A 27,802-nucleotide genomic window follows, 5' to 3' on the forward strand; every position below is an offset into this window, starting at 1 on the left:
TAATATAATGAAGGAAAATATCGTTCAAGGGGTCTACTTATCCTGGTAGATCTTCTAACACCACTTTCAGGGGTTTGAGGTGCTTATTATTGTTTTGGTTGCTGTTGTTGTTCTAGTTGTTGATCATTATGATTTTCAGGCACCATCACTTTTTCTGTGATCTCATCAAGCACTGTGTATTCTCTGTTTTCTTTTTCTTGTTTCTTTTCCCACAACTGATCCTTATACAAAACCTTTTCATTGAATATGACATATTTGCTCCTAATGATTTTGTGTTTTTCATAATCATAAAAGCGATAACCAAAATCATTAACACGATATCCAATAAAGGTACATTTCTTTGATTTTGCCTCAAGCTTTGTTTTATTTTATTTATTAATGTGGACAAAGGCTTCACAATCAAAAGGCTTTAAAAATGAGTAGTTTACCTTTTTACCTATCCATGCCTCCTCTGGAATACCACTATACAAGGAACTTGAAGGCCCTCTGTTTATTAGATAAACAACAGTATCTACAACATCTTCCCAAAATTATAAAGGCAATCATGCATGCAATCTCATGCACCTTGCACACTCCATGATTGTCCTGTTCATCCTTTCTAACACACCATTTTCTTGTAGTGTTCCTGGAACTGTCTTCTCTCTACACATTCCATTCTTTGAACAATACCTATCAAACTCTTTGTTGCAATATTCACCTCCATTGTCTGATCTGAGACACTTCAATCTTTTTCCTATCTCATTTTCAACCAAATATTTCCATTTCTTGAAGGTATCAAATACAATAAATCCAGGTATTTCTGGTTGCATCATCAATAAAAGTAACATAATAACAAGATACACTGAGAAATGATACCTGAGCAGGTCCCCACACATGTATGCACAAGCTCTAATTTTTTTCTCTTCTTTTCTTTCCCAACTCTGAGGAATCTGACTCTCTTCTGTTTTCCATAAACACAATTCTCACAATATTTTAAATCAACACGCTTCAAACCTGGAAACAAATTTCTTGAGTGAAGAATCTACATCCCCTTCTCACTCATGTGCCCAAGCCTATGATGCCACAATGCCGTATCTTCTCTTGTAGAGGTTAAAGCATTAACAAAATTAGAAATACCATTGCATAAATACAAGGTACCAACCTTTTCTCCGTTTGCTATTACCAGGGCTCCTTTAGTGACCTTCCAGGTTTATCTGTAAAAGTAGTCACAAAGTCTTCACCTCCCAACTTCCCTGTTGAAATTAGATTTTTCTTTAGATCTGGAACATGCCTTACTATTGGAAATACTGAGAGGGGGGGGGAGGGAATTAGTATTTCTTTTCAATTGTTACTTTTACCAGTTAGATCACTTATATTTAGAACACAAAATGAACAATAGGAATAAATTATTTCATTAATATAATCTTTATAATGAATTAATATAATCAATATTCTAGGCTCCAACCTGTTTCCAAGCACCAACTTAGACGTTTGTGAGGCTCCGACCTCTAGGGCACCAACCCTATCTTATCCAAGGCACCAACCTTGAGATTAGGAACACAAATCTTATATTTTCCAAGCACCAACTTGGACTTTCCAAGGCACCAACCCCAAGGGATCCAACCCTATCTCTGGAATAGGCACCAAGATGGTCCCTTGAGGACTCCTATCCTCTAGGGCTCCAAACTTATCTTACAAGGCACTAACCTTGTCTCTTTGAGGCTCCAACCTATAGTGCTCCAACCCTATTTTCCAAGGAACCAACCTTGTCTCTTTGAGGCTCCAACTTCTTGGGCTCCAACCCTTAGCTTTACTTCGTCAAGATATGTTTGGTTATACTTCATGTCTCCCAATGTCTTCTTCAACAAGCCCTGTCAATCTTTAGCTACACCTTCACTTAGTCTCCATGTCACATTATCAATGACTGCCTTGTTCTTCACATGAAGGTGTCACCACTGCTCTTCATGTCACCCAAACAAAATTCTCTAAGGTTATTCCATGAGGTCTTCAATCATGCATCAAGGTCTTCACTAATGCCTCCAAGTCAGCTTCTAGATATCTTCACAAGGTCTTCAATATGTTTCCCCAAGAACTGAAGCCTTCTCCATGGTGTGCTCCAAATCTTCAAGAATTCTAAACAAAAGTCCAAGAGATAGACTCCAAGATGTCTTTCACAAAGCTTCAACAATGATGGCTTCAGATTAAGGAAAGTACAACAAATTTCTTCAAGGAATCTTTCAAGATGTTATGTTAATGTTGCTTTAACAAGACTTCTTAAAGATACTTCAAAGTGTCACAAAGGATGCTCAATAAATTGTCCAATAATTTCCAAATACAATGATGAACAAGTTATGTCACAACCTTGCAGCTTGCCGATCTTCAATGAACTTCCCCAACATAGAAATTCAGCCCAAACAGTATCCACAATAGGTCCTTTATAGTCTGCTCCAACAAGAGATCAAAAATGTCTTCAACAGTGGTTCACAACTTCAAAGGTGGTCTTCAAGGAGGTGATAACAGATCCCTGTCTTGCTTGCTGTTCTTTGGGCTAATAACCAGCCCCAACACCACCTAAACACAGCTCTGTTTTAGGACAGAGTAAGGCCTGCGGCCTACTTTCCTTCTCTACCTGGACTGCGGCTAATATGCAGGAGATAACCCTCTCCTAAACCACACAAAAATCTTCCTTCTTTCTGCTCAGAACTGTGGCTGCTTTCCTTGCTCAGAAATCAGATTACAGGAGGAGAAAAACATCCTTAAGACAACGGTTGTCCACCTGTACTAATGGGGCCTTCTTACAGATGTAAACTTGCCCTTAAAAATAGACCCAATCACCTTCATCCTTCTTCTTATGAGCTCGGTTGTCTTTCTGAGTTTATCTATTCTCTCTGAAATCCTGTGATTGTTTTCACTGAAAATTGTGTACTAGAATGATGAATTCCTCTTATATTTATACTGATTTTCATTTAAAATGAAAGGACACGTCTTTTTGGAAAGACATCATCATCTGGAACCAAGATTCTCAAGAGTATTGACACCTCAGTCAATGCCATATTGACATCAATGACAACCTAGATTAACAATCTCCCCCTTTGTCATTGATGGCAATATTCTTGCTCTTCCAACATTCTCTCCCCCTTTAACATCAATGGAAAACGGGGTGCCCAAGAACTCCCCTTGCCAAGCTACTCCTTTTTTCCACGACTAATAGTTCTTCTTTCTGGCAATGTGGTCCATGATATGTTTGCATTTCTTCATGTGGTGAACCAACTCCCCCTGTCTGCACGACCTCCTCTAGCTCATGAAAGATTACCTGCTTAGTGATCAAGTGGAAGAGATCTTCAATAATAGTTCATGGATGAATAACGGATCATGTTCTTCAATGGAATTTCTCCCAAGAGATGATCTATCAAGGATGATTGTCCATGTGGCTCATCAAGGATTTCATAGGGCCCATTCATGGATAGCTTCTGCAAGAATTCCTAATCATCATAAGCTCCCCCTAACTGTATGCATGGTCTTCTTTCTGACAGAGTCTCCCCATAAAATACTTAGATTATCAAAGCTCAGGTCAACAACATGTGTTGTTGGCTGGAGAGTTCAAGGGATTTTCGGATTGTATTTGCTTCCTTCTCCATACTTGTGTAACTTTCTTCTCTGGCATAGTTCTAGCTTGAGTAGGTTCCCAAGTCAAGTTACAATCACGTGCCATATGTCCAATGTAATGGAAATTGAAGCACTCCATCTTGATCATGAATAAGAAATCATGACTCCTTGCAAAATTGCTTCTAGGAGATTGACGGGGACCATTATATTTGTCTTTGTGATATGCCCTACAATCTTTTGTGATGTGCCCAAAGTTTGTACAAGAATAACAATAACCAAGAAATATACTTTGATACCTGGGAGATGAAGATTTCCTTGATGTACTTCTGAAGTCTTTTTGCCTTGGGATCCTTTGATGATAACTATTTCTTCTTGCATCCTTGACACCATTTACATTTCTTCCTAGAGGAGGGTTTCTTCCATAGTTGTCTTGACTCTTCTCCTTGCCTTTGCTGGAACTGGGAGCATCAACATTTCTTCTAGGTTTCCTCACATCCTTGTTGTTTGAAGCATTAGGGTTTGCATCATTCTTGCTTAAGGATTCACCTGCATAGCCAAGACCTAACTTATCAAGGGGAGTCCTTTGATGACTTGGGATGTCATCTAGGGTTTGAGAACTTTTCAAGTTCTTATTCGGTAAGTCAACTTTATTTTTAAGAAAGACAATTTATTCCTTCATTTTCTTGCATTCTTCACCCCTCTTTGATAGAATGATCTCCATTTCTTCCTTCATCTTGGTTGCTTCACATGATTGGGTATTAAGAGAAGTGATTTCTGATCTTAACTTGGTGATGTCATCATCTTTTTCTTCTAGTTGGTATATCATGGTGTTTCTCTCCTTTTCTGCTTCATCAACTTGTCCTTCTATGAATATCAAAGCTTCCATCACCTTGTCATCTCCTTGTGCTTATTTCCTTGCTTCTTCTAGTTGAGATTTAAGGGAGGAGACCTTTTTCTTGTATTGACCAATCTTTGCTTCAAGTTTGTTCAAGATTTTATGCCTTTGTTCAAGGTGCTTGACGATGTATCTTCCCGTTTCTTTGCCTTATCCAATTGATTTGTCATGGATATGATTTCTTCATGATGCTTTCTCTTGTTTTGATGAAATTCCTCCTTGAGCTTGGCAAGCTCTTCATCTCTTTATTTTACTTGAAGCTTGACAAGGTCAACTTCCTTCCTTGTTTTGTCCTGGTCACCAGCTTGCGCTTTCTTCTTAAGTTCCTCATTTTACTTTTTCAAAGTGTTAATATCTTCCATGGTAGCCATAATTTAGTGAGGAGATCTTCTTCAAAATATTTTTCATTCTCTTCATCTTCTAGGTCTTCTTTAGCCTTGATGTCATCACTCTTATCTTCAACTTCCTTGATGCGCTCTGGATTTCCTTCTTGTTTTCCATCATTTTCTTGACTAGAGATCATTTTCAATACTCCTTTTGAGTGAAGATCATGAATTTTATCCCATATGCCCTTTGTTGATAAACATTTTCCAAAATTGGCCTTCATAGAATCAGGTAGCCCATTCAAGATTTCTTTTATTGCTCTTGTATTCCGTTCCTTGGATTCTCCATCCATCATGCTATCAACAATCACCGATTTCTAGACTTCAATGCCTTGAGTTTTTAAGAAATTCCTCATTCTTGCCTCCCATATATCAAAGTTTCCATTGAACAATGGAGCCTTCACAAATTGATTGACTTCAATTTCAGTGGTTGAGGGAGACACAATCTTAGGAGGATTGAAAACTTTCTTCCTTGGCATCACCATTTGTGTTCTAATGATCAACCTTCAAGCTGTTAATATTTGACTGCAGGTACTGGATTTGATATCAATTGTTGGAAATACTAAGGAGTGGGGGGGGGGGGGGTGAATCAGTATTTCTTTTCAATTGTTACTTTTACCAGTTAGATCACTTATATTTAGAACACAAAATGAACAATAGGAATAAATTATTTTATTAATATATTCTTTATAATGAATCAAGTAAAATATATATAGGGCTCCAACCCTAGATGAAGACACCGATCTTCAATCTTCTAGGCTCCAACTTGTTGCCAAGAACCAACTTGGACTTTTGTGAGGCTCCAACCTCTAGGGCAAAAACCCTATCTTATCCAAGGCACCAACCTTGAGATTAGGAGCACCAACTCCAAGGACACAAATCTTATATTTTCCAAGCACCAACTTGGACTTTCCAAGGCACCAACCTAGTCTCTTGAGGACTTCTATCCTCTAGGGCTTCAACCCTATCTTCCAAGGCACTAACCTTGTCTCTTTAAGGCTCCAACCCTATCTTCCAAGGCACCAACCTTGTCTCTTTGAGGCTCCAAACTCTTGGGCTCCAAACCTTAGCTTTAATTCATCAAGATATGTTTGGTTATACTTCATGTCTCCCAATGTCTTGTTCAACGAGCCCTGTCAATCTTCAGCTACACCTTCACTTAGTCTCCATGTCACATTATCAATGACTGCCTTGTTCTTCACATGAAGGTGTCACCACTACTCTTCATGTCACCCAAACAAAATTCTCTAAGGTTATTCCATGAGGTCTTCAATCATGCATCAAGGTCTTCACTAATGCCTCCAAGTCAGCTTCTAGATATCTTCACAAGGTATTCAATATGTTTCCCCAAGAACTGAAGCCTTCTCCATGGTGTGCTCCAAATCTTCAAGAATGCTAAACAAAAGTCCAAGAGATAGACTCCAAGATGTATTTCACAAAGCTTCAACAATGATGGCTTCAGATTAAGGAAAGTACAACAAATTTCTTCAAGGCATCTTTCAAGATGTTATGTTAATGTTGCTTTAACAAGACTTCTTAAAGATACTTCAAAGTGTCATAAATGATGCTCAATAAATTGTCCAATAATTTCTAAATACAATGATGAACAAGTTATGTCACAACCTTGCATCTTGCCGATCTTCAATGAACTTCCCCAACATAGAAATTCAACCCAAATAGTATCCACAATAGGTCCTTTGTAGTCTACTCCAACAAGAGATCAAAAATGTATTCAACAATGGTTCACAACTTCAAAGGTGGTCTTCAAGGAGGTGATAACAGATCCATGTCTTGCTTGCTGTTCTTTGGGCTAATAACCAGCCCCAACACTGCCTAAACACAGCTCTATTTTAGGATAGAATAAGGCCTACGACCTACTTTCCTTCTCTACCTAGATTGCGGCTAATATGCAGGAGATAACCCTCTCCTAAACCACACAAAAATCTTCCTTCTTTCTGCTCAGAAATGTGGCTGATTTCCTTGCTCAGAAATCAAATTACAGGAGGAGAAAAACATCTTTAAGACAACAGTTGTCCACCTATACTAATGGGGCCTTCTTACAGATGTAAACTTGCCCTTAAAAATAGATCTAATCACCTTCATCCTTCTTCTAATGAGCTTGATTGTATTTATGATTTTATCTATTCTCTCTTTCTTGTAAGGTCACCGTTTTAAGTACTATTAAAATCAGGCTATTCAAGCAAAGATGGATGGATACCTATCTCTCTATCGACCAAGCTTATGCTTGGAAGTAAATTTTATTTATGCAAAACTAACTTATATGCAAATGCACCAGATGATGAGAAGATGAGATGAAGTTAGATTCAAAGATGAAAAGATGCTTATGTTGCAGAAACTTCCAATACCCAAATGAAATGTTCGCTTTATTAAATGAAGACTCAAAATTAAACCCTTGAAGATATTACAATTAGAACACAAGCTTATTTCAAATATTTCTGATATAGTGATAGCTCAAAGAGAACAAAAACTTCTTTGCAATTAATATCAACAGATGCTCAAAAAATACTCAGTTTATGAAACAAAGGATATGCATTTTATCACAATTCCATGACAAAGTACTTAATTTTTAGAAATTAATTTTTAGGAAAGCAGTAAGAAAATTTTTATGACAGCAACAATATGACAATGAAAATAGTAAAATATCAATAATATCTTTATGCCAAAAATTTACCGAAAATTTTCCAAACTTGCTCACATGAATTATCAAAAAAATTCAAGCTGTTATGATGTGATTTCCGGAATTATATCAGATCTGATATACTTATTATAGCCAGCAATTAAAACATGAAATAAGCCAAATGATGAATTCCCAACTCAAGAAATTAATTCCTTAATGTATTAAACAACTTAGGAACTGATTTTAGGCTAACCCACATGAAATTTTTTCGCTGTTATATTTTAGACTTCAGAAAAAGAATTATTTATAGATAACAATGACCCAAAATGTAGATCTAGGCCAAATTATAAATACAAATCAAACATAAATGACTTATTAATGTATTTAGCAATTTTTTAGTTAATTTCAAACCACTTAGATGTGTTTTTCACCACTATTAGAAAGGTATATGACTGTTGTAGAAAACAATGAGGAAAAAGATGGTTTAGAGATCAAACCCTTAGGCCCCAGGCCTTGAAGATCACTTGCCAAAGTTGCCAAAAAAATTTCAATATCTGAAACACAAATTTTTACCAAATTTTCTACAAAAACCCACCAATGATTAGCTTCAGAAAATTAAAGATTCAAAGCAGAAATGGAGCAAGGGAATCTAGGGCCAATGAGAGCTAGCACTAGGCCCAATAGAACTAGAGTTGGGCTAGGAGAAGGCAGATCTAGGCTTAGGAGCCCCAAAAATTGAAACCCTTGTTCTGAAAAAAATTATTTGCTTCAAATATTCAGATTTATTGCAAAATATTTAAAGGTTGGCATTATAAAAAGATTTGGGATAAGATATTGCCCTTCAGGGCCTAGATCTGTCTCAAAATCCTCAGATTTGCATGAAAAATCTTAGATCTGAAGATTTACTTGACTGATTTCTCAGATATATTCCTACAAACAATCTTTGAGCCTAGATCTTTCCCTCCAGGGTCTAGATCTAGCTCAGATTTGAAGATTTTCTTAGCTGATTTCTCAGATCTTTTCATGCACAAGTGAAAAGAGAAAAACCAAATACCCAGTACAAAATAGAGAAAATCCCAAAAACCCAAGTGTTAAAATTCAAAATTATGTTACAAAATTTCAGATCTAGATAAGTAAATAACATATCTATATAAATAATTTACAGATCTATCAAATTTGAGGAGTATGAGTCCAACTGCGCTCCCAGATCTGATAATCTAAGGCTCTTAATAGTCAGTTCTATCAAAATTTCCCAAAATGTTTAAAAGATTTTGAAATTTTAGAGAGGTACTAGCCCAAAAACACCCTGCAAAAAAAAAGATTATCATTAGATAAATCCAGAGGCTTATATGAAGTAGGCTCTTCAGAAAATATGTGTTGAGAGTTGGCTGGTCCAACCGAGAACTATTCCCAAATTCTCAGTGATAACATGAGAGATCTTCTACAAACACTAGATCAACCATCAAATCAAGTAGAGAAATAGAACAACAATAAAATTATGAAGAAATAGAGATACCTGCTACTTCAATCAAAATTGAAAATGTTACCCTAGATCCAACAAACTGAATAAGATACCTGTATTCAAATTATTCTAAGCGAGCTATTGATTGATAGTTTTCACATAATATTAAGCAAAAATTAAAACAATGTTACCATAAATTCATGAAGAGGAACACCACAGCACGTTGAAACCCCAAAGACTTTTGCATTAATTCAAAAAAGTATACAATAGAACTTGAGAGCTTAGTACATGATCCATAGATCAAATGATTTGACTGACAAACAACCTCCTATTTAAAGATAAATCCTCCAATGGCTAGTTTGAGTGATCCTCGTCAAAACAATTTCAACCGTTGATAAGGATCAAAATTTCTTTTAATCTCATCCGTCAAAATTTTAAATTATTGAGGAAATTTGAATTTTCAATTAAATGCATTTTAATTAATTCGAAAATTAAAATTTTGAATTAATTTCCTCAAAATTTTGACTTTGACTTAACCTGAGGGACCAAAGGCTTAAAATTTAACAAAATAATCAATTTACCTTAGTCCCTAGACCTCTTAAAATTTATTTTTTGAGTAACAAATTTTGCCTTCGGAGAATTTAAATTTACTTAGGACCTAGAATTAATTAAATTTCTGGTTTAGGATTTTAATTAATTTTGGCCAGAAAATTTAATTAATTAACCTATGAGGGGAAAATTTATTTTTCTAACCCTCAAGACACTTTACATCATGAATTTTACATTTTTACATCTCAAGGGGGAAGACCCATTTGCAAAATACCCTCACAGACTACCCGGTTCTGTGACACAAAATATAGTCTAGCAGATCAAGCAATTTGTAATAAAATAACCTAACCAAATAGTTAGGATTATTCCCAAATCACTTTTACATAGACTCGATCTAGAACACTAGGAATCCCCTAAGATCCTAGTGACAAAATCCATTTCGTCTTTGGGGTAAGGCTGAAGGAAAACTCTCCCGACCATCTGAGAATGGATTGGTGAGACAAAAAACCTCTTGGAATGTAGATCGTCACCAGAAAAGTAGGTTTACCTAGGTAATTACATACACGACATGGGTTTTCTAATATTATTTACATTATACACATGCAGATTGGGTTTACATTATAAGATGATGATCAAGCTAAAGATGATAGCTGGACATCATGAACACATCGATCAGGCACTATCCCTTTTGCGAAAAAAGGGGGTGTACTGCTATGGGTCGTTGACATGTAGTGGTCAATAGGGCTCATTGGAAAGAGGAAAAAATCCTCTTTAAGATGGTCTAGGTCCCATTGAGAAAATATGCCTCTAAGTTGGCAAAAAATATTTTTCTTTGTGACTGTCCTTAAATTTTATGCATAAAAAGTTTAGGACAGCATGAGTAATGTTTGGGACAATGGGTTCTTCATTGTTTTCAATGTATGAGTGTGTCATCATGTAAGAGTGTTGTATTTATGTCATCGTTAGTGTATGCAATAATGAGCATATCATCTCGTGTCATCATATAATGGTGCAATGATATGTTGTAGGTTGTATCATTAGGAAAGTCTCTTTCTATCATCAATCACATCATCACTTAGTCTTCCAACCCTCATCAAGTACCATCATTAAGTGTGGACATATAAGAGTATAACATCATCACACGTATGCCTTCATTAAATGTAGTTCTTCACATCAAGGGTTTGTACCTAGGCACTAGATCACCGATCAAACACTTGGCAACTTCTTAGGGCAATACATCATCATCTAGAACCAAGCTTCTCAAGAGTATTGACACCTCAGTCAATGCCATATTGACACCAATGACAACCTAGATTAGCACTTACCTCCTTCAATAGCCATTGATTTCCATTATGCTGTTTTATAAAAAATTCACCCATTCCAATGATTTTACAGGGTTTATCATCACCCAATCGAACCTGTCCAAAATCTCCTTAAACATAATCATGAAAATATTTCCTATCAAGTGTGGCATGGAATGAGGCCCATAAATCTACCACCCTAGGCATCAATAATATTTTCTAATGAAAGAATCAAAGCATCTTGCAACACATCACATGTTTCATTCACTTCATGATTATTTTCTTGCTGCACATCTCCTTCTTTTCCCTTTCGAGACTTGCAGTCTTTCTTCAGGTGTCCTTTCTTCCCGCATTTCTAGCACACCATCCTTGATCTGGATTTGGATCTGACTTTCCTTGACTTACTACAATATCCTGGGCTCTTTCCTCTTTCCATTTTTCTTACCCTAGCCTCTGCAGTCAAAGAATTACTTGATGTCTCATCGGAGCTTTTCTGATGCATCTTCTTGCTAAGGATTGCACCGAAAACATCATCAAACTTTAAAGTACTAGATCTAGAGATAGAGTTACTAATGGCCATAACTAAACCATTCCAACTTTCTCGCATTGGGAAATGAGACAAAAATAACAGAGCCCTAATTTCATCATTGAAAGTTAACCCTATAGAACTTAACTGACTGGTAACTGTATTAAATTCATTTAAATGGTCAGCAACAGATCCACCTTCTGACATCTTCATATTAAATAAACGCTTCATAAGAAATACCTTATTTGAGGCCGAGGGTTTTTCATATAGTTTGGCCAATGCTGACATTAAACCCTCTGTTTTTGTTTCCTTTGAAATATTAAAGGTGACCGAAGCCGCTAGGCACAGCCGTATTATTCCAGGTGCCATTTTGTCGAGAATATCCCATTTTGTGTCTGCCATACTCGTCGGCTTCTTTGTCTTTCCGCTCAATGGTTGGTATAGATATTTCTGGTACAAATAATCTTCCATCTGCATCTTCCATAGCTGGTAGTTTTGGCCATTAAATTTTTCGACCCTAAACCTACCATCTTTCGCCATTACTCCCACTCGAACCAGGAACCCTTCTCTCCTATGAGTTTATCAGCCAAATAGACCTTCGGCTTTGATACCATTTGTTAGAAAATTATATATTACAGAGCAATGGAACACATAAAATATATTGCAGAAATATAAACAAAGAAAACACATAAAACAAGAGAGACACAGATATACATGGTTCACCCAATTTGGGCTACATTCGCGGGAAACAACCAATCCTTCCTTTTATATTATCCAGCAAACTGAAGAGATACAACCTACAAGAGATCTGCTGTAATTCCCTCTTCGCTCTCACACAATCTCCTCTCTCTTTCTCACTAAGGATACAGATCTACATAGATGCAATGCAATTCCCTCATATATAGTGAGGGGTTGCCTTCTAGGTTAAAAAACCCTAAATTAAACATAAATTCTACTGTAAGATATCCACCTAATGAATGACTGAGATTGACCACGAAATTACAACATTTTATAAGGCAATTTTACATCTATTTTTAGCTTTGGGGGCACTACCCCTGATCCCTCGCCGGGGGGGGGGTTCCTAAAGATTGTTGCCCCCCCACCTGGACCCCCCTTACAGCGCAAATATTACGGGTGGTGTTGCCGCCACATTACAAAATAGGGTCCAATGTGGTGATATCTATGGATAAAGAAGATAATCAGGCTCCACACCCAAGAATGAGCAAGTGACTTCTGGAGCTCTAAGAAATCTTTAGATTCACTAAAAAAGATTCTCCCAAGATTCCCTAGGAATATTTCTTGAAATTCGTGCCCACTGGGCACAATTTCGACTTGGGGTACGCTCTTAGTTCTGCTTGCAATTCAGCGTCTCGATTCCCATTGGTCGGGTCTGCCTCCTCCTCCCCGTTGAACTAATGATTAAGTGCTATATAAGATTGTGTGGGTGGAATTACCAGTGAAGTTCCACTGACCTATTAGTTGGCAGCATTTGAATTAAGGCGTTGGTTTGGGAGTGGGTCACTAGTTCCAAACTAGGGACTTACGTTGCTTTTGTTTGGCACTTGTCATGCGATGATTGCGTTGTTTGTTTGGTGGTCACATTTATGGGATGACCACCCTTTGGTGGGTTGACCCACCTAGGCCAGGCAGGTTTGACCCCCACCGACTCCCTTTCTTGGTAGTCGTTGAAATGAATTTTAAAATAGTGTAACATGGTTGGGCCCGTTTGGCTGGGTTTAATAGCTGACCTACCAATCCTTTTATATTTTTTCTATTTTTTTTATTTAAAACAAGATAGTAAAAAACAAATCATTGATTTTTAAGGGTCACCTATTGTTAAGTTATAGTATGTTCTATGCTTAGAGCAATTTACTTCTTTTTATTATTATTATCCATAGATTAGCAATCACCTGTATAGTAAGTAAAGTGTAGATAGAACATTAAACGATTGACAGAAAATAAGCCAAGACAAGAGACACAAGATGTGGCAGCTAGTCAGGGACAAACCCTAATAGGGGAAACCCTTTGATCAAATCTTCTTTTATCTTCAATAATTCAGTAGAGAGAAATAGTACAAAAATATTATTTATATCAGTAGCAGCAAACCCTAGATCAGCGACATCAACGAAATCAGTCAATATCTGTCAGATCACCTAGATCAACGACATCAGCGACATCAATATCAAAACTAGGGCAGTCAATATCTTGCAAACCAACCATTAGATCAGCTTGATTCCTTCACCAAAAAATGCGGCCTCCTAAGGAGAGTCTGATCCACCTACAGCATAGTTTAGAGAGGGAGAAAGATGGTCAATGTTGGTCAAACTTCTGATCTGCAGTTGCAGCCCTAAATCTGTGTCCTTCCTTCCACACATGTGAGAGAAGAGTCTCTTTCTTCACAATAGAAGAGCCTCTTTTCTGCGCAGGGGAGAGAGAGAGATGTGATGAGAGAGTGTGTCCAAATGAGGAAAATACCTCCTATATTTATACACAACAATTGATGATTTAATAGATGCCACTGTTGGGCTTTTGAGCCTACATGAGTTGTTGGTAGGCTTGATAATTATTCCATTATCAAAATAAATTCATATCTCCATAAATACTTATCGGAATCGGATGATCTTTAGATCAATCCTACACCTCTTGACGAGAGGAATCTAATAAATATATTATTAGCCATGAATAAGATGATCCATATGGAGTTTGGCCCTAGTTTCCAATTTTAATACCTATTTTTTAAGAAGGCGACAAATTCACCTTTTCCTTCACTGAATTCTGTCACCATGAAGTGCCAATTTGTCACCTATTTAGTGCTCCCACTGGGCTTAGTTTGTCCAGAACTTTGATTGGCCATAACTTTCACATACGAACTCGGATTGAGGTGGCGTTCACACTGTTAGAAATATTACGACGAGATATTCAATTTGAACCTAGTTCCACTTCAATCTAGTGACTTTTATTTTTGATCTTTTCCATAGCCACTTATGAATCTTGAGTATTTCTAGAGCCACCTGGATCATTCTTGTTGGTCACTTTAATTGCTTATTGAATTAAACAACAAAGTGTGACATTAATTGTCAACCCAGGGAAGTCTTGTTATTTCAAAGGCAACTGCGTACTATATGCACTCAATTTTAAAAGCAACAAAAGTTGTAGTACAAACAAATCACACCTTAAATTAAAAAATTGAAGCTCCACTCTGCATTATAGCAATTACACTCTATTGCAGATAACTAAAGAATGCTTAATTCCATTCAAAGAATCATATAATGAAAAAGAATCAATCTGCAAAGGAAAACAATGGCTGTGCTGTAATAGAGAGTCAGGACCCTATCCCCAGAGTGGGAATCTCCAACACCTGCCTCTGATTAACTAGCTTGCAAATTCACTCGGTAACTTAATCACTAGTGAAACACTCACGAATTAACTTTGAATAACACAACAATCAATTGAGAAAGAAACAGAGTTTCAACAAAAGGTATTATAAACAATATTCAGGGAACAGTACTTGTTAACAAGGCATGAATAAAAGACACACTTGACACACTGCAGAAATATAATGGGTGAATCTTGTGATGAAGGTGGGCCCTATCCTTCTCACAAGATTCCCTAGGAAACAAGAACTAGAAAAAGATGTTTAGAACAAAATCTTATTCATCCATCAATATGTCATATTACAAAAAAGAATTCCAGTTCTGTTCCTTCAGCTAAGCCTTTTTCCACAGTCTGTTCATCCCCTTCTAATGTAGATGTCTCCTATTTATAAAGAGGAGACATCTATTACAAAAGATTTATATTATTTTAACCCATTATACAAAAATATGGAAATCAATTTTCCGTCAACAAAACGTTGTTACAATAATGCTGTCTTTAGATTATAGGTGTTACATCCAGTGTAACAGCTTCCTCGGTGATCAATTCTAGTTCCTTTGCTACTGTCAAATTTAGAACGCAAATCTCAACTGTTTCAACATCAAGATTCGCGTGCCATTTTTACTGTTTCAGCAACTGCAAAAATAGTCTCGCAAACTCCAGGTTGTTTCAGCAATGCGGATTTCACATCATTCTTTAACTGTTCAACACTTAATAATTCAAAGATTAACTATGAAGATGTTGTGATTATATGCTAAATAATTAAACGTATAGTGGTGAGAAGAATCATTACATACCTTTGAGATAATTGGTTTAAAACACTAACAAGGACTTTTAAATGTAAGTTGAAAAGGATGATATCATGGCAAAATGTATGGTAAAAAAGGGACGATATGAGGTCCTAACAATTCCTCCCCACTAACGAGCTTTTGGGTCATCAAAGATTTATCAGCGAATTGGAAAGTGAGGTAATTGCTCCCTCACTTTCTTTTTTTCAATCCATCGGGCGTTACTTGGATGGATTCCCTTGAAACCAATATGAAGGTACTCCACGTCTCCCTATTGTGAAGTCCTAGTCCTCCTTTCGATAATGATATCCTCATGTAGTTTGTCCAAGTATTCAAGTGAAAAGTCATCCATTATAGGAATCTGTCCAACCTCTTTGGTGTCCATGATCAAAGGAGGCTCATAAAGCTTCAATTTCTCAACGTTCACCACTACGTACATCTGCATGTATGCTGGAAAATCGAGGCAAAAAGCATTGTCTCCAATCTTCTCTAATATGGTTAATGGGACATATCGGATTGGTCTCAAATTATTTACTTCCCCTTTCATTCTATCTTTGTTTATGTGGAGCCACACTCTATCTCCAACCTGGAATTGTTGATCGACTCGATGTTTATGATGTCGAGCCTTGTATTGAGCTTGACTTTTCTCCAACTGCTCCTACGCTGCTTGGTGAATCATCTAATTTCGTTGAATGAAGTTATATGCTTTGTCCATGTCATCTTGTCTACTGGAATCTTCCTCTCACCCAAAGAACATGTCCAAGGGACCCTTTGCAAAATATCCAAATCATGTCTTGAACGGTGAGATTTGAGTGGATGAATGCACTGTCCAATTGTATGCATGTTGTACATAAGGAAGTTTCTTGTCCCACAACTTTGGATGCTTGCCACAACAGCCTCAAAGTAAATTTATCATTGTGCAGTTGACAACCTCTATTTTCCTGTCGGTCTATGGATGAAGTGTCGTGCTCCTCTTCAGGTTTGTGTCCATAATTCTCCACAAACTCATCCAAAACTCTCCAAGAAAGTGAGATTCTCGATCAAACACAATGGATGTGGGAAGACCAAAGTGGACCCATACAAAATGGAAGAAGAGATGAGCAGTTTGTCTGTAGTGATATTCTTTTTACAAGTCATTAAGACACATTTTCCTAAATCGATCCAGAACGACATACAAATAGTCATGACCTCTCTTATATAAAGGAAAACCACCAACAAAATCAATTGACACACTTTCCCATGGACGAATCAGAACGGGGAGTGGTGTGTAGAGCCCCAATTTTCTATTAGCGGGATTTCTAACTGAACACAACACACAATGTCCATTTACATATCGAGTCACAATATTTTTCATGTGAGGCCATTAACACAACCTATGCAAATGACACAAAGTTTTCCCTACACCACAATGACCTAACACAAGAGAGGTAAGTGTCTCTCTAATTACATGTATTCTCTCATTGGTGGGTATACAAAGTTTGCCAAAGTGGCACAACAATTTTCCCTGCAAATGGTAATTATTCACCTGCGATCCATGAGTCAGCTTTGCATAAATATCCTTAAAATAATCATCATCTACATATTGTTCAACATAACTTTCAAAAGATAAAGAAGCATTTTGAAAAACTATAGATGCAAAAATAGGAGGGCAAGAAAGCATCTTCCACTTTGTTGCTGGTTCCCTTCTTTTATTTTATTTCCAAGTTAAATTGTTGGAGGAATCCCACCCATCTGAAATGACGTGTTTATTGAAGCTTGGTTTGTGATTGGAGGTATTGCAAGGGCTGGTGATCTGTGTGAATAATGGTCTCCTTGCCAATCAAATAGTGCTTCCATTTCTTCATACTTTGGAACAAGGCATACAACTTATTGTCATATGTGGGATAGTTCACAATAGCTTGGGAGAATGTCTCTGATGGTAACATATAGGTTTCCTTTACTGCATCAACATTGCTCCCATGGCATACCCACTGGCATCTGTCTCGATCTCAAAAGGTTGTTGTGTTAGGTCCCTATACTACTAGTATAACCCCTTATTGTTATTAGTACAACCCCCTTATTATATAGTTGTGCCCATGTAGTCCCCATATTGTTATTATTGTGCCCTTACAGTATTATTGTTATGTTGACTCTAATTATATTATGACCCCTTAGACTCCTATATATAAAAAGGAGGTCTTGTCATTTCTATCATCTAAGAATTGTTCATTTGTGTAATGTAAAGAAGGTTGCCCCCTCGAACAGGCTTATTTCTAAGGCATTCATCTATATTTTCTATCTTTTTGTGAGTTGGTTCCATAACATTTGGTATCAGAGCTTTGGATTCTAGGGTTTCACTGCTCCAAACAGGTCATCGTGGGATTTTCTCTATAACTTTTTTGCTGCGAAGTTTCAGAAGCTAAAAAAAACTCATTTGAGAAGACATCGGTCTGAACCTCGGGTCCAAATTTTAGATCTTGTCTCGCTATATTTTCGGAGATATGATCTGAGGAAGTTAGGGTTTTTGCAAGCTCTAGAATTTCATCTCAAATAGGTCATCGTGGAATTGTCGTTATAATATTTTTTCTACAACGATTCAGACTTTGAAATTAAAACCCAATTGAACCAAAATCTTGGTGAAGCTTGGGTCTGAATTTTAGATCTTGTCTCACTATATTTTTGGAGATATAATCTGAGGAAGTTAGGGTTTTTGCAGACTCTCGAATTACATTCTAAACAGGTGACCTTGGGAAACTCATCATAAATTTCTCTCTAAGCATCAGATTGACATTTCGTAAGAAGTTAAAGAAAGAGGACGGATGATATTTTTCTGTGTATATTTTTCAGATCCTAAGGTTGAAATAGGGACACTTGGCACTTCGTACAAGTGCGCTCTACTGAACCAGTCTATAATCAGGTCATTGTGGGAGATTTGACATAACGCGTCCTTGTAGAATCCAATCTTGATCAAATTTGCGGTGTTAGAAAGAGAATGCAGAGGGCTACTGCAGGACCAAATTTCTGACCTTGGAGATATAAAATTATAGAGTTACAGTCGTTTCAAGATCGAGCTCCTAAAATCAAGAAAGGGCGATATGAGGAAGTTTTATGGCAAGGATCCAGAAAATTGGATACTACAGATGGAGAAATATTTTTGAGGTACATGAGATGCAACTATTACAAAATGTACGTATTGCATCTTCACATTTAGAACTGGATCAATTTTTATGGTATAAAGGGCTTTTTTCTCATAAACCACTTGTTACATGGTCAATTTTCAAAGAGGAAATGATAGCACATTATGAGGATATAAAGAGCAACACCTTATTTAGCCAATTGATAAATCTCAAACAAAAGTGTTCAATGGCAGAGCACATTGAGGACTATCAAAAATTGAATATAAGGGAAAATGATATTCCAGAGAAGCAGAGGATTAATGTCTCCATACAGACTTTAAAAGATAACATTTAACATGAGGTTCATCTTTGGGAACCTAATTCATTGGAGAAGGCATTCAGGTTGGCAAGAAAAATTATGGAAACAAGGATGTCTACCCCTCACAACTATACAGATGGAAGTTTTGTTTCTCCTAGCCTTCCACAACCTACAAGGTTGACACCACAAGAATTGGAAGAAAAAAGAGAAAAATGGCTTTGTTACAATTGTTATAACAAATACATTAAAGGTCACAAGTGTGCTGAGAAGAAATTATTTTACATAGATTGTGAAGAGGAGGAAGAAAAGGATCAAGAAACATCAAAAGAAGAGGATATACACCAAGAACCAACCCTAGAGAAAGAAGAAATGAATTTGACCATATCTTGTAAAGCATTGGAAAGAATTACTACTCCTAAAACTCTCAAGATAGAAGGACATATCAAGAATAAAAAGGTTCAAGAAGTGGAAGATCACATCAATAAAGAAGAAATGAATCCGACCATATCTTGTAATGCATTGGCAAGAATTACCACTCCTAAAACTATCAAGATAAAATGACATATTAAGAAGAAAAGGGTTCAAGAAGTGAAAGATCGCATCGAGAAAGAAGAAATGAATCTAACCATATCTTGTAATGAATTGGCAAGAATTACCACTCCTCAAACTATCAAGATAGAAGGACATATCAACAAGAAAAATGTTCAAGAAGTGAAACATCACATTGAGCATCAAGAAATGAATCCGACCATATCCTGTAATGCATTGGAAGAAATTACCACTCCTCAAACTCTCAAGATAGATGGGCATATCAAGAATAAAAAGATTCAAGTAGTGAAAGATCACATCGAGCATCAACAACAAGTTCTCCAACTTTTAAAGGATAATGCCACTTTGATGCAGAATTGAATGAAACAACAGGCAAATCAACATCGTAGTGAAAGAAGTTTTGATGTAGGTGATTGGGTATTTTATGGCTACGTCTCAAGCAAGCTATTTATGAGAAGGAAATGTTGGAAATACTACATGCACTTAAGAAATGGCGAGCTTACCTAATGGGAAGACACTTCAAGGTAAAAATGGATCATGATAGTCTTAAATACTTTTTATAACAAAGACTATATTTAGAAGAACAAAAAAATGGGTCACAAATATGTTGGATTATGACTTTGAAATAATCTACAAAAAATGGAAGAAAAATGTTGTTGCAAATGCACTCTCAAGAAAGGATGAGGATGTGGAAGCATTGTTTTGTGCTATTTCTATTATCCAACTAGATTGGATAAATGAAGCAAGGGATGAACGGAAGAAGGATGAAGAAGTGTGGCCACTCATTCAAAAGTTGTAAAAGATCCCAATTCAAACAATATTTCCAGAACTTGACGAGGAAGGAAAAATCATATTGGAACCTGGAGTAGTCATAGAAACAAGAAACGACAGCTACAAAATTGATCAATTTCAGAGTATCTCCTCAAGTGGAAGAACTTACCCACTGAAGATTCCATATGGGAGGACAAGAGTCTTATACAGAACCATCAAGAACTACTCAAGCGTTGACGACAACACTTTTTTAAGGAGAGGGGCATGTTAGGTCCCTATACTACTAGTGTAACCCCTTATTGTTATTATTACAACCCCCTTATTATATTGTTGTGCCTATGTAGTCCCCATATTGCTATTATTGTGCCCCATAGAAGCCCACTATTGTTTTTATTGTGCCCTTATAGTATTATTGTTATGTCGGCTCTAATTATATTATGACCCCTTAGACTCCTATATATAGAAAGGAGGTCTTGTCATTTGTATCATCTAAGAATTGTTCATTTGTGTAATGTAAAGGAGGTTGCCCCCTTGAAGAGGCTTATTTCTAAGGCATTCATCTATCTTTTCTATCTTTTTGTGAGTTGGTTCCATAACATGTTGGAGGTTAGGTAAGGCCAAAACTGGTGTGGTATTGATCTTCTCTTTTAGTGTATCAAATATTTTTTGTTGTTTTCCTCCCTACTGAAAGGTTTGCTTCACCCTTGTCAATGCATGTAAGGGGGATACAATGATAGAGAAGTTGGCAATGAACCTTCTCCAGTATTGTACTGCACCCAAAAATGTACAAACCTTTGTAACGTTGGTGGCTTTAGGCCACTTTACAATCACATCAATTTTAGAAGGATATATTTTTAATTTTCTAGCTTTGACAATGTGACCCAAGTAAACCAAAGAGGTCTTGCCAAATTCACACCTAGGCATTTTGAAATATAATTTGACTGTTCACAAAACATCAAGCACCTTTTTAACATGACTCACGTGATCTTCCCATGTTCTACTGAAAACAAGAATGTCATCAAGATACACAAGTACAAAATCATCAAGAAAAGGTCTGAAAATATCATTCATCGTCCTCATGAATGTGGTCGGAGCATTGCATTGTCTGAATGACATCATCAACCATTCAAAAAAGCAATATTTTATCTTGAATGCAGTCTTCCATACATCCTACTCTACAATCCTGACCTAATGAAATCCATTGCGCAAGTCCATTTTGGTGAAATAGACAACATTTTTTAATTGATCTAACAAATCATCAAAGTGAGGGAGAGGGTACCGATTCTTCACCATTATTTTTTTGAGTGCCCTATAGTCTATGCACATCCTCCATGTGCCAGCCATATTTGGTACCAACACAATAGGTGAATCACATGGAGAAGAACTTGGCCTTATGACCCCTTAGTTCAACATTTCCTACGCCTGCTTCTTTATCTCCTCCATCTTAATGGTTGAAAACCTATACATACCAATGTTGGGTAAAGGAGCATCCTACTGCAAGTGAATCTCATGCTTTGGAGGCAACCCACTTAGTTCCTAAAAATCCCATTATAGTTATAAATAATTTCATATAACTCTTTTTATGAGTGGGATCACAACCTTGGAAAGCTTCAGATGTCTCTGCATCTTTTTCTCTCAAAGCCATGAGCATGTACCCTTTTCTAGAATTGATAAATCTATTCATATGACCTACACTTACAAGATAGACAATGATTTTGGCACAATGAGCTCTAACAATGTATTCCACCTCATATTTCATGATATGATACTTGTTTTCATGGCGAAAGAAAATTGCTTTTATGTCATACAAATATGAACTCGCCGATACAATGCCACATATATCCAAGGGCATAACATCAATATCAACCTCATCTACTAGTTTGGAAGTAATCACAAATCTAGCTCTACATTTCTTGGTTACATGTAATTTGGATTTATCACACACCCAACCAAGAGGTAGGGTTTCAGATGAGGCTTGGTCTCTAAACCTAACTTCTTAACCAAGGATTATGAAATCAAATTTTCTTGTGAGCCTAGATCAAACAAGGTTTCCACTTTAGTATGTTTCATTATGAATCTAATGTGGAAAAATTCAATCCTCTTTCATTCATTAACAAGAGACTCATTTGAAGAAATTGTACTTGCATGCAATTCAGAATTTTCATGCCCACTCCTATGATCTGTATGCCCACTACAATGATCTATGTCTCATCAACAGAATTGGATCCAAGGTCTTGTTGTACAACTGCCGCCGTCTTTTTCTTGTTCTTTCCACCAAATATCTTCGGTTCCAAATCTAGATGAAAATTCCAACAATGTTCATCATCATGGCCTTCCTTCCTGAAATATGTTGAAGATGTCTTTGCTCATTCCTCCTTCTTGGTTGTAGTTGTAGTCTTATCATTTCCCTTTCCTTTTCCATTGAACTTGCCATTATGAGGTTTGAAAGATGACTTCTTTAGTTTCTCTTCTTTGTAATTCTTGCCCCTGATTTCAAGTTGAATGGCCTTCACATTGGCCGCATCAAAAGCAGTAGGCTCAAATAACAACAAAGAATTCCTAATGTAACTATCTAAAGCACCAATATACTTTGTTATAGGTTCTCGTGAATCAAGTGAAATACCCAAATTCAAAGCTTGTTTTCTAAACTCTTCTATGAAGATTTGTACATTTTGACCCTTTCCTTGTCTCAAATATTTCCATTCCATTAAAGCCTTTTGTCGATAACCCAAAGGATAAAACTGATCTTTTAATGCATAAACAAAATTGGACCAAGATGAAAGGAGAATATCCAATTTTTTGTTTTCTTTCATCAACTTTCTCTCCCACAAGATGAGAGCGGTGCCACTCAGCCGAAGAGATGCTAATGGGATCTTCACCTCATCCTCCTCGATATGTTGAATCCAGAAATAAACCTCGATCTGTCTAATACAATTGTTTAATTTATATGCATTACATTCTCCATTATATGTGGGCAAATAAAACTCTACATCTATCTTAAAAAATGGCTTCTTAGATGCATTCCTATGATTCCTGTTAGAATGATGAGAAGAGGAAGAAGAAGAAATGTCATTAGAGGATGGAGAGGGTGATTCAACAAACTCTCCTCTTCCACCTTCATGATTTACCAAGGCATGGTCATCTGGTTCTTTCTTCTTAGGCATGATTGTCTTCTCATGTTCTACAAACAACTTATCAACTTTCTTTGCCATGGTGAAGATTATCTTGTGATAATTTCGCTCTTCCTCCATTCTAACTTCCTCATTTGCCATGTTCTGTCTTCGTGTTGCACACCCCACTTCAGCATCAAGGGATATGTGTTAGGGTCCAACCCTAACCCCGTTATTTATGTAATAGGTTCGAGTCATAGTTATAGTTAAGTAAAGAGTCAATAAAGCCCATATTAATAATTTTAAGTGGCTGACCCACATTTAAAGAAGAGACCACAGTTAGTTTCAAATGGGCCATGGTATTAGATAGATGGTATTAATAAGAACCATGGTATTGACCCATGGTATTGCATGTATGAATCCTATATAAAGAATAGAGAATCCCCTCGAGGAGCATCGTGTCTTATTTTGTAATTGAGCTCAGCTCTATTGGAGGTTGCCCCCTCGAAGAGGCAAGTGAACATTTCTTTCCTTTTCTGAATAATAAAATACTTGCTGTTATTTCTTATTCTTATGTGTTCTAGTTATATTTCTTCGCATGTTTGGTATTCTCGTATCTTCTCGTAGGTCAAGAGCATAACAATTTGAGTTCTGCTTCCACCCTTTGGAGCTTTTTCCTGGCTAGCATTCACTCATGCAACTCGCATCAAGAAGACCTTCTTTGAAACCAAACTTGATCCGAATATTTTACTTCATGGATGCATACAAAATTTGAATATAAAAGAGCATGTAACCAAATAACATAAACACATGAAAGAAGCATAAATCAGAAGAAACCATGAGATCAAAGGCACAAGATGATTTGATGAGGAATTTCACCCAATGTGGGCTAGGTCTCCGGGCCTTGTTCAATGTGGGGAGGCCTCTTTCATTAAATGGAGACAAAAATCAAATTAATATCAATTACATAAATGACCTTTATATCTCCATTTTCCAGCATGGAATGAAAATGCAAAGCTCAGCTACAAAAACAGAAATCACCAGTGGATTCATGGCATGAAATTGTGCCAAATGACTATAAACTTGACCCTTTTCTAATCAAGTGGCTTCTGGAGCTCTAAATAATCCTTAGATTCCCTTAGGATTACCTACAAAAATATTCTCCCAAGATTCCCTAGGAATATTTCTTGAAATTCATGCTCGCATGGGCGCAGTTTTGGCCTGGGGTGTGGTCCTAGTTCTGCCTGCAACTTGGCCTCTCGATTCCTGTTGGTCGGGTGCTCCTACTCCTCCCCATCGAGTGAAGGATTAAGTGTTATATAAAATTGCGTGGGCAGAATTACCAACGAAGGCCCACCGACCTGTTGGTTCGTGGCATCCGAATTAAGGTGTTGGTTTGGGAGTGGGTCATGGGTTCCAAACCGGGGACTTACATTGTTTTCATTTGGCTCTTATCATACAACATTTGCATTGTTCATTTGGTTGTCACATTTATGGGGCCTCCCATTGGCACACTGGCCCACCCGAGCTAAGCGAGTTCGACCCATCGCTGGATCCCTTTCTTGGTAGTCGTTGAAACATATTTTAAAATAGTGCGACACGGGTGGGCCCAATTGGATGGTTTTGACCTCCGGCCAACCAAGCCTTTTATAGTTTTTTGATTTTTTAATTTAAAAGAAGATAGTAAAAAACAATCCATCGATTTTTAAGGGTAACTGGTTTTTTTAAGTAAGCAATAACTTCACCTTCTCCGTCACTGGATTCTGTCACTGTGAAGTGACAATTTGTCGCCTAAACAATCAATGGATTTTTAAGGTCACTAGTTTTTTTAAGTAGGCAATAATTTCTCCTTTTCCATCTCCAGATTCCGTCACCGTGAAGTGCCAATTTTTCGCTTATTTACTGGTGCCACTGGACCTAGTTTGACCAGAACTTTGATGGGCCATAAATTTCACATACGAACCTGGATTGAGGTGAAATTCATGATGTTGGAAATATTACGATGAGATATTCGATTTGAACCTAATTCTAATTCAATCCAATGACTTTGATTTTTGATCTTTTCCAAAGCCACTCTGTATCTTGAATATTTTTGGAGCCACCTAGATTAGTTGATGAAACCAAACATCGTAGAGATCAATGTGAAAAGTGGCTAAATATAGAGTAGGTGGAATTTTGGGTGTGGAGCTTGATTATCTTCTTGATTCAGAGGTCTCAGCCACGTTGGAGCCTAGTTCCTAAATGGGGTGGAAACATTGTATGTATGATAGATGCCAGCGAGGTCCAAGGGGGCGAAAACTACTTTTAAAGAGCCCCACCCTGGTGGGGGTTTGGGGGCAGCACCCCCAAAGCTAAAAATAGTTGCAAATTTTCCCTGTAAAATATTTTAATTTCGTAGTCAACCTGGTTTGTTTATTAGGTGAATGATCTGATGGTAGAAGTTATGTTAATTTACGGTTTTCCCCCTAGAAGGAAACCCTCAGTTTGTATGAGGGAATATTATTGCAGTTGTGGATGGTTATTATGAGAGAAAGAGAGAGAGGAGGTTGTGTGAGAGAGAAGACGAAATTATAGTGGATCTGTTGTAGGTTGTATCTCTTCATTTTGTTGGATTATAAAAGGAAGGATTGGTTGTTTCTTCGTGGACATAGCCCAAATTGGGTGAACCATGTATATATGTGTTTCTCTTGTTTTATGTGTTTCTGCATTTTTGTTTCCACAATATTGTATGTGTTTCAAAGCTCTGTTATTTAATTTATAACATGGAATCAACTACGCTGACAACTTTCTTAAGGGCCATAATCTGTTGCAAGTAATTGCACTTATTCCATATTTAATGAAGAATACCCTCCAAAAAGGTCCAATTTAGTCTAATCAACATTTGCTCATGGTACATCAGGGACTTCCCCCTCGCCATCACCTTGGGTAAAAGCCCTATGATAATGGTCTCTAAGGTTACCACATACAACAACTTGACTTGGGGGGACAGTTGTAGATTAGACTTACATGCAAGGGTAGAGTAACAAATCTCAATCCCCTTGAAGGTTCCTAAACATGGTCAATCTAAGGTTTATCCTTCAAGTGACTCCCAAGCACCTTTCAACATTATTTTTAATGCATGAAAATTACACTACCGTAACCAATCAAGTGGATCACTTCACTGGGTCCGATATGATATCGTGCTTAACTCCCATGTAAGAGGAGCTTCCCAGAGTCAAATTATAATAGATGGATTTATTCCCTACCACAGGATTCTATTTTTTTTTTGAAACTTTGGAAAGTGTTGGTTGGGAAAAATGACCCTTCAACATTCTAAGGGAGACCACCTAGTCAGGAACTTAAAGCAACTCCTTTTTCATTGAAGTAGTGCTTCCAATGGGTTAGATTAAGTCCAGTTACCTTCTCTGTATCTCTAATCGCTTAACGTATGAATTTCACCTACTAATAAATAAGAGACATCAAATCGACTCTTCTTGTTGATCAGGTAATAAGTGATCCTTAAGATGACTTAATGGCCCAACCAAACACTCTAAATAATGCCCCTCTATGAGGGGACTTCTAGGATGCAGAAAATAGAACTAAATTCAAAGTATAATCTAAGATGCATATAATCCTAGACCTATCTTGATTGAAGGAAGGATTAGTCTTTCTCTCAATCAAGAGCAAGGAAAAGAATAGGAAAAGAAATAGATGTACGCTGAAATTGGAATAAGATAAAGGAAATAGTTCCAAGATATAATCCTTGTTTGAGAAAATGTATACAAATAAATTCCTATTAAATAGTTAACAGACATCCAACTGCAAACATCTCTAATTCCCAATAAAGCATACGCATAAGAAAAAAAATATTCATATCACATTACTGAAATAGTTCAAATACATGACATGTGGAAAGTAGGACATCTATAAGATTAAACTGTTAGATAGCTAGCAACTCAAGGAGATAAAGGTTTGTCCTTATGCAAGTTCTAGTTTCAAAACTCATTTTTTATTAACCCTGCAATATAGCTTGACCAGATTCTAAATGAGAATTTCAGTAAACAATCAACAATACTGCTGAAAAGCCACATACATATTCATACTCCTGAAATTAATTTGAAATCTGAAGAAATTATTTCCAAAAATAGAGAAAGCAATAGTGTTGTACCTCTTATTACAGGAAATATATCTTATTATAAAAATGAATCAATTACATAAAACATTAGAGAAATATAATAGTGCAGGTCCTCTAATGTCTCTAAATCAATTCCCTGTCTACACAAATGGATCTGATCTAACTACCATAGTGCAAATGAGTGTTAACTCCATCTATACAAGCAAGTTGTAAGCTCTAGTATTACTTTGCCTCTTTTCTCTCAGATTCGAATCCCCTTTCTCACAATCAGAGATGGGTATTTATACGAAGTGGAAATATGAAAAGATCCCCTCTATTTCTCAACAACTGAGTTAATTAAAAGAA

At 36.8% G+C, this 27,802-nt stretch overlaps 1 pseudogene; it reads right to left on the minus strand.

Moving 5' to 3' along the window:
• LOC149245141 (ribonucleoside-diphosphate reductase large subunit pseudogene) overlaps positions 1-23,505 on the minus strand; it is a 58,361-nt pseudogene extending 34,856 nt beyond the window's left edge.
• Positions 23,506-27,802: the final 4,297 nt, after the last annotated feature.

This window comes from Pinus tabuliformis, chromosome 7 (genome assembly GCF_031772625.1).
Source record: "Pinus tabuliformis cultivar Carrire ecotype Pingquan chromosome 7, CPIR1, whole genome shotgun sequence".
NCBI classification, from domain to species: Eukaryota; Viridiplantae; Streptophyta; class Pinopsida; order Pinales; family Pinaceae; genus Pinus; species Pinus tabuliformis.